Source organism: Petaurus breviceps, unplaced genomic scaffold (assembly GCF_028583685.1).
Source record: "Petaurus breviceps papuanus isolate PSGF00001 unplaced genomic scaffold, PetGlider_PUasm1.0 90925, whole genome shotgun sequence".
Classification (NCBI taxonomy): Eukaryota; Metazoa; Chordata; class Mammalia; order Diprotodontia; family Petauridae; genus Petaurus; species Petaurus breviceps.
The window spans coordinates 4812067-4829204 of record NW_027187380.1 but is presented as its reverse complement, the minus strand read 5'-3'; positions in this window follow the sequence as shown (position 1 = coordinate 4829204).

Sequence of the window (17138 nt, the reverse complement as noted above, 5' to 3'; positions counted from 1 at the left end):
TTCTGGATATATTGAGTTTAATATGTCAACAAGGCATCCAGGTCCTGAGATATCTGATAGGCAGTTGGAGATAGAGAGAATAGAGGTCAACAGAGAGGTTAGGGCTGGATAAGTAGATTAAAAAATCATCAGCATAGAGATGATAATTGAATCTAAGGGAGCTGATGAGATCACCAAGTGAAAAGTTAAGAGGAAGAAGAGAAGAGATAAGAGATGGAAAGTTGTAGGAGGAATAAGCAGGCCAGCCTGGGGGCCATCTCCAATCATCCTGATCTATATTTTGCCACTGGATCCAGATGATTCTAGAGGGAAAAGTGAGGCTGGTGACTTTGCACAGCCCTGCCTCACTTAAATCCAATTCCCTTGCAAGTCATGACGTCAACTTCCCTGATGTCATGGTCCTCTTCCTGAACAAAGGACAAACAGCAACAATTGGATTGTAGATGGAGAGCTGGAAGGTCATGTAGTCCAAAATAATCAAAACCCACGTTAGACTGTTATCTGTGAGTTCCATGAAAGCAGAGACTCATGGTCCTCTTTGAGAACGAAGGACAAACCACAATAGCAAACAGGCCAGTCAATCTAGAAGATGGCGTAAAGGAGAGTAATATGCAATATGGCTGGGAAAAGAAGTTGGAACCTGGTTGTGAAAGGCTTTAGAAATCAGAGAAGAGTTTGTATTTTCCTATAAGATAAGAGGGAGCCACTGGAAATTCATGAATTGGGGAGGGAAATAGTCAAATCCAAAATTTAAGAAGATAGATTTAGTAGCTGTGTGGAGGATGGGTTGGAGAAAGGAGAAAGAGTAACTCCTTATAGGTAGAGACACCAATTAGGGGTTATTGCAATAGCCCAAGTGAAAAGGGATGAGGGTCTGTGCTAGAAAGGTGAGAGCCTGAGTGGATGGAAGAGAATATAAGATACATTATGGGGGAGGAATCAATAATACTTGGCAACTGATTAGATTTAAGGAGTGAGGAAGAGAAGTATCAAGGAGTACGCCAATGTTGCAAACCTGGGTGATTGGAAAGACAGTGGTCACCTCAACAGAAGCAAGGAAGTTAGGAAGAAAAGATTATAAGGGAAAGATAATGAATTTTGTTATAGGCATATCAAGTTTGAGATGCCTATAGGACATCTAGTTGGAGATGTCCAACGGCCAATTGGTGATGCAGGACTAGATTTCAAGAGAAAGACTGGGATTGGAACATTTCCTGGCTGTGTATCCTTGAACCAGTTATTTTACTTCTCTAGGCCTCAGTTTCCTAATCCTGAAAATGAGAATGACAATACTTGCTCTATCTACTAAATGAGGTCGTTGTGAAGAAAGCTTGTGCTAGCTTTGAAATGCCATTAGAAATGTGACTTTATCATCCATCACAATCAAGATAGATCTGAATTAACCGGTTCTGAAAGTATATCTGATTCTGGAAAAAACAACTGCATGACACATCCTGCTGACTGCGGTAGGCTTGTCAACTCTCCTTAATAGCTCCCTGTCCTCTTCATTTTCTCCCTGAAAGAGGGGAAAATTGTGGGTTTAATACTGCTTCACTCTGCCATCTTGTGGCCATTCCTAGAAACTGTAACTTCCCCAGAGCAACATCCAAGGGTTGGAACCCAGCAGCATCCTCTCTCATCAGGGAGAAATCATAGGATCATAGTGGGGCCATCTCCAGTCATCCTGATCTATATCTGGCCACTGAACCCAGATGAGAAAGTGAGGAGGAGAAAGTGAGGCTGGTGACTTTGCACAGCCCTTCCTCCCTTAAATCCAATTCACTTGCATTATCTTCCCGATGTCATGATCCTCTTCGAGAATGAAGGATAAACAGCGACACAATCATAGAAGTAGGACTGGAAGGTCATATAGTCCAAAATGATCAAAGCTCACATCACAATGTGATCTCCTCATTACACCGTGAGCTCCATGAGATCAGAAGCTGTTTACGTCCCCCCTCCCCTTCTTTGTATTTCCAGTGCTTAGCACACCGCCTGGAACATACTGAGGGCATAATAAATGCTAGTTAATTGACTGACTAATGCAGTGTTTGCATGTTTACAAAGTGATTCCCCCACAATATCCCTGTAATAATACAAATATTGTTATCCTCATTTTACAGATGAGGAAACTGAAACACTAAAAGATGAGGTCACACAACTAGTTACAGACAGAGCCAGGGGCTGAATCCCCGTCCTGTTTCTGTTGTCTAGTTGCTTCTGTTGTATCTGACGCTTATGACCCCATTCTCTCTAATTCTCCTCTAATAATTATTTGGATGAGGCACATGGTGTGATTTGCCCTATGCACTTGCTCCCTGGACTTCAGACTCTCTACCCTAACCTGAAGCATCAGTCAGTGACTGTCCTGGCAAGAATATTTTGCATGTGTACAGGGCTATTCTTTCTTTCTTTCTTTTTTTTTTTTTTGCCTTTTTTTGGAGGGTAATTGGAGTTTACCTTTTGTCTTTTGGACAACAAACTCCTCTATTTGGCATTTAAAGCCCTTTGCAATCTGTCTCCAGCTTAAATTTCCAGGCCAATTACACATCATTCTCCTCACTAAGCTCCAGCCAGACTCTGTTACTGACTGTTCTCTGTACGTGACCTTCTATCTCCCGATTCTGTACCTTTGTACAAGCTGTCCCTCACGCATGGGATGCTCTCCCTTCTCACATCCACCCTTGGAACCCTGGCTAGCTTAAAGGATCACACTCGATCTGCCCCATCTCTGCCAAGACATTATATTTATTTTTTATATTTCTTAAATATACCTACTTGTGAATATCTTATATCCCCCCAATGAAGGCAATGACTGTCTCATTTTTGCACTTGGGTCCCTAGATCTTGGCAAAATACCTAGCATATACTCAAAAATTCAAATGGATCCATGATCTCATAAATTCAGGCATTCCCTCCCAGGGTACAGATCACTACTCACTCACATCTAACCATCCTGTGTAGGTCTTGTCCATGTTATCCCAAAAGTTCTCCATAGGAGATCCACCCAACATATAGAGATTTTCTCTTTCTCCATATAGTAACAGTGGTAAAATGCTAATATTGAAAAGATGGGACTTTGCTTTCATTAGAAACTTGGGTTTTGTTGAGATTTGTAATTTCCTGAAAGTTATACAGTCTTTTCTCCTCCACCTATGTAACTCTGGTCCCAACTGTTCATCTTTACTGTTTGTCCCATATATGCATACTGTAGAAAGTCTCTATAAGTGTCTATCCAAATGCATATTGAAAACTGAGCATTAGACATTCTTCATCCACCTGGTTTTTCTGTGTGGATAGATAAGGCAATCTCCTTTGAGAGATTACAGATCTTTTTTCAAGAGGCTCTACAATGTTCTGGGGCTTGATGAAAATAACACAATGTCATCCATAAGTATCGATAACCAGAGGACTTCATTTTCCACAGACAATATTTCTTCTACCTGAATTCTGGGTTAGATCTCCTTCATTATAGTAGCAAGTACCTTTGGTGAGCATGCATCTCCCCATTTTAGGTCTTGTGTGCAGTTTATCATCAGAGGATTGTTAGGAAAGGGTTATATGTGTTGTTTATAAGGAACCTTGAATGATCTTGATCTATGGAAGGGGAGACACCTCATTGTGAAAAAGCCTAAAAGTCAGCATTTTGCTCTTCTTGAATAAATGCTTTTACATAGTTGACAAAATAAAAAGTATGATGGCATCTTATATCCTATACATCTTTCAGTTAATTGTGAAATAATAGTTCGCATTTATATAGGGATATAAGGTTTACAAAGCACTTTACAAATATCTCCTTTGTTCCTCACAACAGCCCTTGGGAGGTAGTGTAATGTAATGCCAAAAGAAGGCAACTTCCCAGGTTCAAAATACCAGCATAGGTGCTCTCTATTTTATTCAGTGACAAACCAAGAACAGAGAAGATCGAAACATGACATCATTCCAAATACAGCATTTACTAAGTGTGATTAAATAATCTCCAAGTACTACCCCACCCCAGGACCTTCCAATCATTGAATCAATTACAAAGTCCCTGTTCTAAATACTTCTCCACCCCTAGGCTATACCTTAATTAAGTCCACCACAAAACCCCTCTTCTCAAATGGAGATTAGTTTCCAAACATAGGTAAAGTACCTTCATTTGTCAATCACAGAGCACAATAAGGTCAAAAGTTCCCCACCCCTGGATCCCAATTGAATCTACCCCAGAGTTACATCAAGTTTAAACACAGCACTTAATACCCAAATGGAGGTCTTTTCTTCATCTTGACACGAGGCAAGTTCTCAGCAATCTTAGTTCCTGGGGAGACAAGGCTTAGCAAAGCCACAAGATACATTGCCAGTCCCTTCATGAATTTATCCTCTGTCTGTAGAACAGTCCTAGAACCCCTGAACACATTAGCAAAGCCCTCTCCCAGGATTTCTGTAAACATACAACAAGAAAATCCTTCTTCAGGGCTTCTGAACCAACAGAAAGGCTCCCAGACCCCTGCAACAACAGCACTGTCCTTCACCAGTGGACAGTATTCATTCTGTCTGCAGGACGGTCTCCAGACCCCTGCAACAACAGCACTGTCCCTCACCAGTGGACAGTATTCACTCTCTGTCTGCAGGACAGTCTCAGGCCTTCTTAGCGAACAGCCAGGTTCCAGGACTTCTTCAACAAAAGGACTGTCTTTCACCAGTGGACAAATCTGGCAAAACAACATCAAAACAGACAGACAAAGTACCAGCAAAACAGCCATGTCTCCTCAGTCCTTGGCAGCTCAGGGGGCAGGTCTCAAAAGTCCAGGGCAATTCAAAGCGGCCAACAGCAATTCTCTTAGTCTCTCTCTCTCTCTCTCCACGAGGTGCTGCTTCCAAAAAGATCTTCCGCCTCTCTCTAGTGTCTCTCCAAATCTACCTCACCAGCTCCTCCCAGTTCAGGACTTTCTTTTCACATCAACAAGCCCATCCCACAGGTGGGATTAACAAACTCTGGGTTTTAACACAATCAATTTGAAAACCAAGCCAATACAGGGGAATCTTTAATTGCCATTACTATCACAGGTAGGTGCTACTAATATTCCCATTTTACAAGTGGGGAAACTGAGACAGGCAGCAGTTAAATGACTTGCCTAGGGTATACAGCTGTTAAGTTTCTGAGGCTGGATTTGAACTCAAATCTTCTTGACTCTAAGCTTAGTGAGCTCTCTGCTGGGCTACCTAGTTGCCTCAGGAGGTAAATGGGAGTCAAACTATTGTGGCCTAAAAAACAAGGTAAAGATTTTTGTATTTTATCCTAGAAGCAATAGGGAGTTACTGACGAAGTGATGGGATCTGTGTATTAGAAACTTGAATTCGGCAGCTATGTGGTAGACAGGAATTTGAAAGGGGAAAGACTAGATGTAGGAAGAACAATTTGTAGGCTATTGCAATAGGTGAGTGAGCGGAGAGAAGGGAACAGTCTTAAGTAGCAGACCAGGGATTTTGAACCCAGCTTCTTCCTCCAAATCTAATTTTCTCTCATTATACCACGTTGCCTCTTAAGTAACAAACTAGGATTCGAACTCAGGTCTAATACCCAAATCCACTGCTGTGTCTCCTGTATCGAACTATGTGCCCCGTTCCCCACCCATCCACTTTTAGGAGAAGGGTGAAGTCCCTATTAGTGTTGTGCAGGCACTCACCATGATTAGAACAGAAAAAGGAAAAAAAAAACATTCCTAGGATACAAAGACTCATCTCTGCCAGTCCATCCTCCAACAAGCTGATTGTCATGGTAGCTTTCAATGTACTCTTGGATAATGATGCTGAAACTCGGAGAAAAATGACTGGGTCCCCTGGGACTGGAAATATCAGCAACTGTGGCTTCCTCCAAGCACCGGCTTGTAATCACTAACACTATCTCTCTTTCCTGCCAAATGAGAAGGCAGTCATGGGTTCTCTCAGGGGTCCAAGAAGCGACATCTTAATGATGACATCATTGCTATGAAACCAGACTTTGAAGTGAAGTCTGTTACTCTGCCATTGTGTCACCTTTGACATGTTCTTTCAAGTCCCCAGGTCTCAGTTCCTCTCCCCCCTCCCCACCCCTGTAAAATGAGAGGGTTGGACCAGAATATGCTTAAGGTTCCTTCTGGTTCTGGTATTTTATTAATATAAATTTGCTGTAATGATGCACACTACATCCCTAATACACCCCAAGTGCTCATGAGTAATATATCATAGAGTGGCTCCATGTTAAGATGACAGGTCATCTCAATGTCACCTTTAAGGAGCTACTCCATGAGGAAATCTTTATTGCATCTGCACCTGACATTATCAGCAGTGGATGGAGCAGTTGGGCTTGGATCAGGAAGACTCCTTTTCCTGAGTCCAAATCTGGCCTTACATACTTTACTAGCTGTGTGACCCTGGGCAAGTCACTTAACCCTGTTTGCCTCAGTTTCCTCACCTATAAAATGAGCTGGAGAAAGAAATAGCAAACAACTAGCTGTGTGACCCTAGACAAGTCACTTCACCTTGTTTGCCTCAGTTTCCTCACCTGTAAAATGAGCTGGAGAAGGAAATGGTAAACCACGTCAGTATCTCTGCCAAGAAAACCCCAAATGGGGTCACAGAGTCAGACGTGAATGAAAAACAACAAAGGAAGACATTGCCATAAGCAGTGTGGCCTGGTGGAAAGGACACTGAATTTGGAATCAGGGTACCCTGGTTCAGTTCCTGGCACTGTCACTTACTGTCTGTGTGAATCTGAGAAAACAACTTCCTCCTCTGGGTCTTGATTTGCTTCCCTGTAAAGTGAGAGGCTTGGGCAAGACTGATTCTAAATAAATGACTTACTTCTCAGCCCCAGATAACTTTCATTTTAAAAAAATTATATTTCATTTTTTCAATTATATGGAAAAACCATTTTTAACATTCATTTTTTAGAATTTTGAGTTTCAAATTCTCTCCCTCTCTCTTTTCTCCCTCCTTGAGAAGGCAAGCAATTTGATATAGTTTATACATATGCCCCAGATAACTTTCTAAGAATATTATTCTGTTCTACATTGATGTAGAGAATTTCCACACTGGGAGGCTCTCCCCAACCTCCAACCCTCCCGTATTTCCATACCAATGGAATCACTTTTCTTGCTGTACAGTTGGTTCATCCATGTCTGACTCTTTGTGGCCCCATTTGAGGTTTTCTTGGCAAAGATACTGGAATGGGTTGCCATTTCCTTCTCCGCATCATCTTACAGATGAACTGAGACAAACAGGGTTAAGTGACTTGCCCAGGATCACACAGCTAATAAGTGTCTGAGGTCAGATTTGAACTCAGGAACATGAGTTTTCCTGACTTCAGGCCCAGCACTCTATCCACTGCCCCATTTAGCTGCCTAATAGAATTACAGATCTGAACAACAAAAAAATTCACTGTCACCCAAAAGCATTCAATACCACTTGAAAATCTGGGCCTCTGGCAGCTTCTAATTAAGCTTGGCTACCAGGAGAAATTCACCAACCTCCTACCAGGACCTGCCTTAGACTCAACTATAAAGTAGGTCCTGTGCCCCCTTATTGTCCATTTCTTTCCCTTCCTGAAAACCTTCCTCCCCTCTAAGAGAATGGATAGTCTCCTGCTGCCTCATCTGTCTGTCCTATCAAAGAAAAGATGTTTTATATTTTTATATACCTAGCTATAGAGGAAGATCTGGGTCTCAAACTTAATGTGTTCTAGGTTTTTGTTTTCAACTCCAAGTTCAGTGTTCTTTCTATAATACTACACCCCCTCCCACAGTATTTGTATTTTTAGTGAAGGCTACAGAGAGAGGGAGGGCAAAATACTTCCAAAAGAAAGAAGTTCTAATGGTGGCATTTCAGGCCCTGTGACACCCATATGGATTCAATCAGTAAACATTTATTAAGCAGCTACTATATGCCAGGCACTGTACTAGAGGTAAAAGATGGTCCCTTCCCTCAAGGTACTTACAATCTAATGGGGCGAACAACATGAAAATAGATATATAGAAAGGATATTTATACAGGATAAATAGGAAATGGTTAATGGAGGGAAGGCACTAGACTTAAGAGGGGTTGGGAAAGGCTTCCTGTACAAGATGGAGATTTTAGTTGGGACTTAAAGGAAGTCAGAGAGATCAGCAGTAGGAGCAGAGGAGGGAGAGCATTTCAGGCATGGGGGACAGCCAGAGAGAATGTGTGGATCCTAGAGGTGGAGGGTCTTGTTCATGGCTTAGCTAGGATACCAGTGTCACTAGATCAAAGAGTATGTTGGAGAGTAAGGTGTAAGAAGACTGGAAAGGTAAAGGGAGCTAGGTTGTGAAGGGCTTTGAATGTCAAACAGATCATTCTGTATTCACTTCTGGAGGCAATAGAAAGCCACTGGAGTTTGCTGAGTAGGGGGTAACATGATCAGGCCTAGCTTTAGGAAAATCACTTCCGTGGCTGAACGGAGAACAGAGTGGAGTGGAGGGAGACTTGAGGCAGGCAGACCCACCAGTAGGATATAGCACTGGTCCGGGCAAAAGGCAATGAGGGGGCTATACCAGGGTGGTGGCAGTGTCAGAGGAGAGAAATGGGGCACATTTGAGAGATGTTGCAAAGGTAACATCAACAGTCCTTGGCCACAAATTGGGTATTGGGGGTGAGAGATAATACAGAGTCCAGGATAATTCTTAGATTCTTGTTTGGATGGGAGTCAGAGAAGAAGAAACCCTCCCAGTACTCCACAAATCACACCTTCTAGGCTGCCAAATACTATAGGTATAGAGACAGTCACGGCACAGTGGGCAGAATTTAAGTGCCTAGAACAGTGCCTGGAAAAGAGCAGGGGCTAAAGGTGAAGAAAGTCTTATGCAAATGTTCCAGGCTTGAAACCTGTGTTACACTTGATTGATCGACCTGCTTGACCCAGCCTTCAGCGTCACTGGAATGTTGCAGAGCTGCTTGTAATAGCAGCCTTCTTTGATTGGTTTCTATATAGTCGTGCCCAAGGGTTTGGAACAATGGTCCTGGAATCTGGTGGAAGAATACATTGTCAGAAATCTGGGGAAACTTTTCTAACCCAACAGGGAATGAGAATCATCAAAAGTCCGACCGAAGAGTCATCCAGGAATTGCTATATGCAGATGCCTCTGCCCTTGAAGTATTCAAGACAGCCAGCAATTGGTCCTGGGAGACTGTAGGAAAAAGCTGTAGGAAGACTGAGGCTCTGTACTGGGCCGTCTTACAGAGAAACTGCTCAGTCTGAGATATTCACAGGTAACATTGAACTGAAAGTTGTCAGAGAATTGAGTGACACACATTGGCTAACGGGGTGCTGACTGGGAAGGAAGGGAAGGAGGCAGGGAGGAAAAAAAGGGAGGGGGAGAGGAAGGAAGGGAGGAAGAAAGGAACTGAAAGGAGGAATGCAGAGAGGGAGGAAGGGAGGGAGGAAGGAAAGAAGGAAGGAAGGAAGGAAGGAAGGAAGGAAGGAAGGAAGGAAGGAAGGAAGGAAGGAAGGAAGGAAGGAAGGAAGGAAGGAAGGAAAGTAGGATTTATTAAGTGTGTATTATGTAGTGCTTTACAGATATCATCTCATTTGGTCCTCTTGATGGGTTATTGATAGGAGTTATTATTATCCCCATTTTGCAGTTGAGGAAACTGAGGCAGTCAGTGGTTAAGTGACTTGCATATCGGGGCGGCTAGGTGGCGCAGTGAATAGAGCACTAGCCTTGGAGTCAGGAGGACCTAAGTTCAAATCTGGCCTCAAACACTTAACACAAAAACTAGCTGTGTGACCTTGGGCAGGTCACTTAACCCCAATTGCCCTCCAAAAAGCAAAAAAAAAAGTGACTTGCATAGGGTCACACAGCTAGTAAGTATCTGAGGCTGATACTGGCAGATAGGAGTTATTATTGTCCCCATTTTATGGTTGAAAAAACTGAAGCAGTTAATGGTTAAGTGACTTTTCCAGGACTGCACATCTAGTTAAGTGTGTGAGGCTCACTCCAAGCCTTCTAGCTGCCTCTAATAGAATGACAAATAGAATACAGCCAAGGAGGTTGATAAACATATTGTGGAACCAATATGTTGTTAAGTCTCAGACCAAATGAAAAATCTCAAGACAAACCAGCAATATGTTTATTTGATGCAAAGAGAAAGAGCAATGAAATTAGAATGAGAGGATCTGGATTCACCCTTTACTGTTATTTACTATCTGTGAATCCCTAAAAGTTACTTAATCTCAGTTTTATAATCTGCAGAATGAAGGGGATGGAATAGATTTAGATATGGATATGGATATATAGATATACATAGACAGATATAGATACACACACATATATGTAATGGGCCTTTATGTATCAGTGCTTCTTGTCTGAGTCTCATAGCAACACGTAGGTACTACAATGTTACTATCCATTTTTTGCAGATGAGGAAACTGAGATTTTTCCATTGTCACAAAGCTACTGAGTATCAGGTAAAGATTTGAACCTAGATCCTTCTGACTCCAGATCCAGCACTGTCTCTTTTATCATCCCATTTTTAAGGTCCTTCCCCTCTTCTATAACTAGCAACCTCTTATAGCTGAGATAATGAAATCTTCCACATAGCTCTCAACTGAATTCTTAAGCATTTCCATCAACACCCCCCGATGATCCCTAAAGATTATGGTCTAGATTCATTGGGCCAATTCCAAGGGTCAGAGAAGGGGATTCAGCTCTGCTGACCATTCTCCGGCATTTAGCAGTTATCTCTAAATGAATAATTAGGTGGTCAACTTTACCCCTAGGCTACTTGGTATTCTCACAGATCTTATGTATGGTATGTCTCAAAAGTATCAGTACAGTTTTGAGCTTTAGCAGCTTTAATAATTTAGCAACAATTTTAGGCTTTAATAGCTCAATATTGCACTAAGTCTTTTGGGACAACCTGTATTCAGGTGAAATTTATTGAACAACATGAGTTAGCACAGAGATTGCACCCCTGGTGTAATGCCTGCATGCCTGAACTCCACCGACAGTCTTTTCTGAGAGCTTTTTGGCCAAAATATGCAAAGTCTCATTTGTAGACAATCTATTCCACACCTGCAATGGCCTGTTGTCTGGATGGAAATGTAAGGTGAAGTGGCTCCCATAATTAACCTAAGGATGGGATATGGTATATGATAAGTGAACTTATCTCAAAATAGACAATTTGTTCAGCATAGATACTAATAAATATCCAGAGAATGACTGACAAGAACTGCTTTTTTGTGTTTGTTTTTTGGGTTTGGTGTTTTTTTTTTGCTTTTTTTTGGAGGGCAATTGGGGTTAAGTGGCTTGCCCAAGGTCACACAGCTAGTTTTTGTGTTGTGTCTGAGGTCGGATTTGACCTCGGGTCCACCTGACTCCAGGGCCAGTACTCTACTCACTGTGCCACCTAACCACCCCTAAGAGCTGCTATTAGACTGAGGAAGGCAAAATCTTTCACAGAAGTAAAAAAAAGGAAGAAAAAACCTGTTGCATTTTTGAAAAGCAAATTTATAGGATGATAAGCAGCAAGCTTCAAAGAAAACTGTAATATAGTTGTTTTTCAGTCGTGTCTGACTGTGACCCCATTTTCTTGGCAAAGATACTGGAGTGGTTTGCCATTTACTTCTTCAAGTCATTTTACAGATGAGGAAACTGAAGCAAACAGGGTGAAGTGACTTACCCAGGGTCACTCAGCTAGAAAGTATCTGGGGTCAAATTTGAACTCTGAAGATGAGTCCTCCTAACTCCAGACCCAGTACTCTATCCATTGTGCCACCTAGCACCCTCAAAGTAAGCTACCCATTTTTAATAATATGCAAGTTAGGACTTCAGATTTTTTTCTATATGTTGATCAGTTTTGCTAAAAAAAAATTTTTTTCTTCCTTTGTTTCCAAAAAGGAAGTTCCTCTGGGAGAGAGGAGGAAACAGGATATAGAAGGGAAAATCTAGGCAGTGCAAAGACAAAAGGGTATCAGGAAAATTAAATTTAAAACTTTTGACATTCAAGTAAAAAGTATTACAATAAGCTATACTAAATACATTTTTTTGTCTTTGAGAAAGAAGTATCCAAAATCGGGGTTGTACTTACAGTCATAACAGCAAAAACAACAACAAAGAACTGATCCAACCATTCTGAAGAATAATTTGGAACTATGCCCAAAGGTCTACAAAATTGTGCATACTCTTTGACCCAACAATAGCACTTCTAGGTCTGTATCCCAAAGAGATCACAAAAAGGGGAAATGATGGATGTGTACAAAAATATTTACAGCAGCTCCTTTTGCAGTGGCAAAGAATTGAACATTGAGGGCATGTACATCATTTGATGAATGGCTGAACAAGTTGTGGTATATGATTGTAATGGAATACTATTGGGCTATAAGAAATGATGAGCAGGTGAATTTCAGAAAACCTGGAAAAACTTACATGAACTGATGCTGAGTGAAGTGAGCAGAACCAGGGGAACATTGTACACGGTAACAGCAACATTGTGTAACTTTGATAGACTTAGCTCTTCTCAGCAATACAATGATCTCCAAGACAATTTCAAAAGACTCATGATGGAAAATGCTATTCATACCCAGAGAAAGAACTATGAAGTCTGAATGCAGATTGAAGCATACTATTTTCACTTTTGGGGGGTTCTGGGATTTTTCTCTTTTGTTCTATTTCTTCTTTCACAACATGACTAATGTAGAAATATATTTTGCATGATTACATGTGTATAACCTATATAAGATTACTTGCCATCTTGGGGAGAGATAAGGGAGGGAGGGAGGGAGAAAAATTTGGAGCTCAAAATCTTTCAAAAAATGAATGTTGAAAATTGACTTTAAGTGTAATTGGAAAAAAATAACATACTATTAAATTTTTTTAAATAGTGCTTTCCAGATCTGACATTCTGTGATCTCCATTTCTGATGAATTGGGGAAGGGGCAGGTCATATGGAAGATTAAAGGCAGTATGGTGGAACAAAAAGAACACTAAATTTGGAGTCAAGAGGACCTGGATTCAAATATCAGCTCTATAACTAACGTCCAACTCTGGGCTTCTCTTCTGTTCCCTAAATGGTTGGATGAGATGATCTCAAAGGTCCCTCTCTACCAGCTCTGCCAATCTGGTCCTGTGGATAATCACAGCATAATACAGTGGACTGAGCATATGCAAAGGATGGATAGCTTCTGGATGCTCAAGCTGTTGGTGTTAAGCAAACCATTGTGGTCATCATCAGCAGAAAAGCAGGCATGTTTTAAGTTGCTGATTCTAAAAGGAAAAACAGCAGAAGAATAGGATGGAGGGAAATACCTAGTAGTCATAGCAGTGAAAAAAATTTAACTTCAAGTTTTTCTAATAAAAATCTCATTTCTCAATATATAGAGAACTTAACCAAATTTATAAGAATACAATTCATTCTCCAATTGAAAAATGGTTAAAGGATATGAATAGGCAGTTTTCAGATGAAGTAGTCAAAGTTATCTATAGTCATATGAAAACAATACTCTAAATCACTATTGATTAGAGAAATGCAAATTAAAACAACTCTGAGGTACCAACTCACACCCATCAGATTGGCTAATATGACAGAAAAGAAAAATGACAAATGATGAAGGGGATGTGAGAAAATTGAGACACTGGTGAATTGTTGGTGAAGTTGTCAACTGATTCAACCATTCTGGAGGAAAATTTAGAACTATGCCAAAAGGTTATAAAACCATGCATACCTTTGACCCAGTTATTGCTACTGGGTATGTATATCAAAGAGATTTTTTAAAAAAGGTAAAGGATCTATATGTACAAAAATATAGCAGCTCTTTTTGTGGTAGCAAAGAAATGTAAACTGGAGGAATTCCCATCAATCAGAGCAGACCTGTAGAATTTGGCAGTGGGAAGAGGCCAAAATTAAAACAGGCTAAACTTCTTTGGGCCTCAGGTTAGACTAGTGATGATGGTTGGTTGTCATGGGTCATATGACAAATAGAAGAAAGTGCTCAGTGGCAACCCTACACTTTTTGTTGATCACCTGAAATCCTTGGCAGGCCCCTTGTAACCCTTAGGCCGTATGTTATGCAGGCCTGACCTAAGACATAGTCGAACAAGTTGTGGTATATGATTGTAATGGAATACTATTGTGCTATAAGAAATGAAGAGCAGGATGCTCTCAGAAAAACCTGGCAAGACTTATATGAACTGATAAAGATGAAATGAGCAGAACCAGGAGAACATTGTATATAGTAACAGCAATATTGTATGATGATCAACTGTGAATCCTTAGCTCTTCTCAGCAATACAATGATCTAAGATAATTCCAAAGAACTTATGAGGAAAAATGCTATCCACCTCCAGAGAAAGAACTGGTAGAGTCTGAATACAGATAAAAGCATACTTTTTAAAACGTTTCTTATTCTTAGAGGGGACGGTTGTCTGTATTCTCTTTCACAACATGACTAATATAGAAATACGTTTTGTATGACTGCACATGTATAACCTATGTGAAGTTGCTTGCTTTCTCAATGAGGGGGGAGAAAAGAAAAGGAAAGAATTCGGAACTCAAAATTTTAAATAAATGAATGTTAAAAATTGTTATTGCATGTAATTGGGGAAAAAGTAAAATGTTAAAAAAAAAAAGAAATCATCGATTCCAATTTGAGCAATGCACAGGGCTAAGCCACCAGTGCAGTGGATGGAACAGTCATAATGAATAGTTGTTTATTCTGAATATAGTTCCTAGAGATTCACCCCAACTCTCCAAGTAGGTCCTCCAGGGACTGGTTAACTCTAGGCATCAGCCACCATAAATTTAAAGGGCTCAAAGGATTCATATCTCCATAATTCATTCAGAAGCCCCCACCAATGAATGTAGCTTTACTAGTCAGCCAGAGTACCCAATTAGTTCACTGCAAAGGTATTTCATAGAATGGCATAGTAGGAAAATTAGAAACAAAATATTTCCCCTATAATCTTAGAACAAGCTCTTCTACAAATAAATACAGCATAAGTGAGAATAGCGGACACGTCTAAGGAGAACACATGCAGAGACACACGTAGGAAATATTTGAGAATAGAGTACATACATAAGAGACAACTCAAATTTCTGACACTGCATGGTTATTGATGCTTTCTAGCACTGTATAGAACTAGTGATGACTTCTAGGCATGTCATTCCTCACATTAGGCCTATTTCCAGGTGGTCTTATAGTATCAGCTGTTTATTATTCCCCTACACATGGAATCTCCTCTACTCTGCTGGAGGTAGTTTCTTTTTTTTTTTTTTTTTGAAGGGGGGAAGGTAAGGCAATTGGGGTTAAGTGACTTTCCCAAGACTTTTTTTTCTGAAAAAAAAAGTTTTATTCTGAACATAAGCACCAAAAACAGATCATTTACATGCTCAAAGAAGAACACAAAACAAGATTCTTTATTAAACCATGGATCACCATTTGATATAATTTGCTTATTTTAAAAAGTATAACAATAAATTCTACACATTACTTTTAAAATTGTCTTGCTTGTCTGTATTTCCTTCCAAACTTCCTTCTGTTCTCTTCTGAGCATTTAAAAAAATATTACAGTATCCCCCCTTTCCACTATCGCTATTGCTAGCCTTCTCTTCTCTGCCTCCCCCAACTCCAGTGGTGGTTCCTCCTTTGTTTTTGTTTTTATTCTTTTTTTCTCAGAATTTGTTTATTTTAATTTTCAACATTCATTTCTACAAAATTTTGAGTTCCAAATTTCCTCCCCATCTCTCCCCTACCCCCACCTCAAGATGGCAAACATACTTATTACTACTTCACCCAGTCTGTCCTCTCATACATACTCTCCATCCCTCCCCTTCTCCCCTTCCCCCTTACTTTCTCATAGGGCAAGATGGATTTCTATACCCCATTGCCTGTATATCTTATTTCCAGGTTGCAAAACCCTCCTTTGTTTTTGAAGAGGACCAATGACATTATGGGGAAATGATTTGTATGTGAATTGGATTTAAGTGAGGCAGAGTTGCAAAAAGTCATCAGCCTCACTTTCTCTTCCAGAATTCCAGTGGCAGGACAAAATTCAAGATGATTGGTGATGGCCCAGGATACAGTGGATGACCTTGATGTCTTCAATGTCTGACCAAGCTCTAAGTTCCCCACAGAGCCTGCTTCATGGTTGGAATGAATTGTTCTCATCTGCCCATTCCACCAGGGGAAGTCTTGATATGTTTGGGATGGACATCCCTTTAATTCACCAAGGGGTTTGAGGCCTGTCAGGCTACCCTCAATTTGGTGTGCCAATATGGTTTTGCTGGGGTGTAGCTGCTTCTCATGTTACAACTTCTTGGAGCCACAGGTGAGAGTTGAGTGAATCAAGTGGATACCAAAGGTGGTTGAGCAGCCCAATTGAAAAGTCCTCACCCCAGAGGTGTTAGTGCCCCTTGAACACCCCACATACCCCAACCCCAATTAAAAACCAAGAGAAAGAAAGAGGAAGAAACCCCCCTGTAACAAAAAAGCATAGTCAAGCAAAACAAATCCATGCATGGGCATGGAATTTCTGCTGCTCCATTGGACATGGAATTTCTATCAGACGATGCTCTGCTCTGCTGGCTGATACGCTGACTCCAATTTCTGGCTCAGCTGAAATCCTTGGCTAGCTCTTCCTCAAAGAAATAACAGCTGTGCCAGGATCTGTCAGCTTAAAGCCATGGATTTCCCACACCCCCTGCTCTTAGAAAAGGCAGAAAGCCCTTTCCCGAGGACTGGCAAAAAACATCCCCCATTTTGGCCCTGAGAGTGCTGGCTGTTAAGGCATCTTGTTTCCCAGGAAGAGATTCTCAGCCCTAGGTGCCAAGCTCTTTAGAACAAAAAGTAGGATGGCTTCCATCTAAAGTAATGTTCTTCATATTAATCTTTTCTCTGGACTCCCTATTCCTGGTCCAAAGGCTTGGGACCCTCTGTCAAAGACCTTATCATACCTTATGGCGAGTATTTCATTGACTTCCCAATTTTCAATCTCTGAAGATTTAAATCCAGGTAATGGCTAATAACTACCAAATAATTCTGAGGCTTAGTGCTCCTCAGTTTTTAAAATCTAGGCCTTTTCCATTTTCCAATGTAGAGTCTTCTAACACCTTCCCTTCTGTATCAGCAATGCCATATTCACAATGCCTATAGAGATTACAAATAT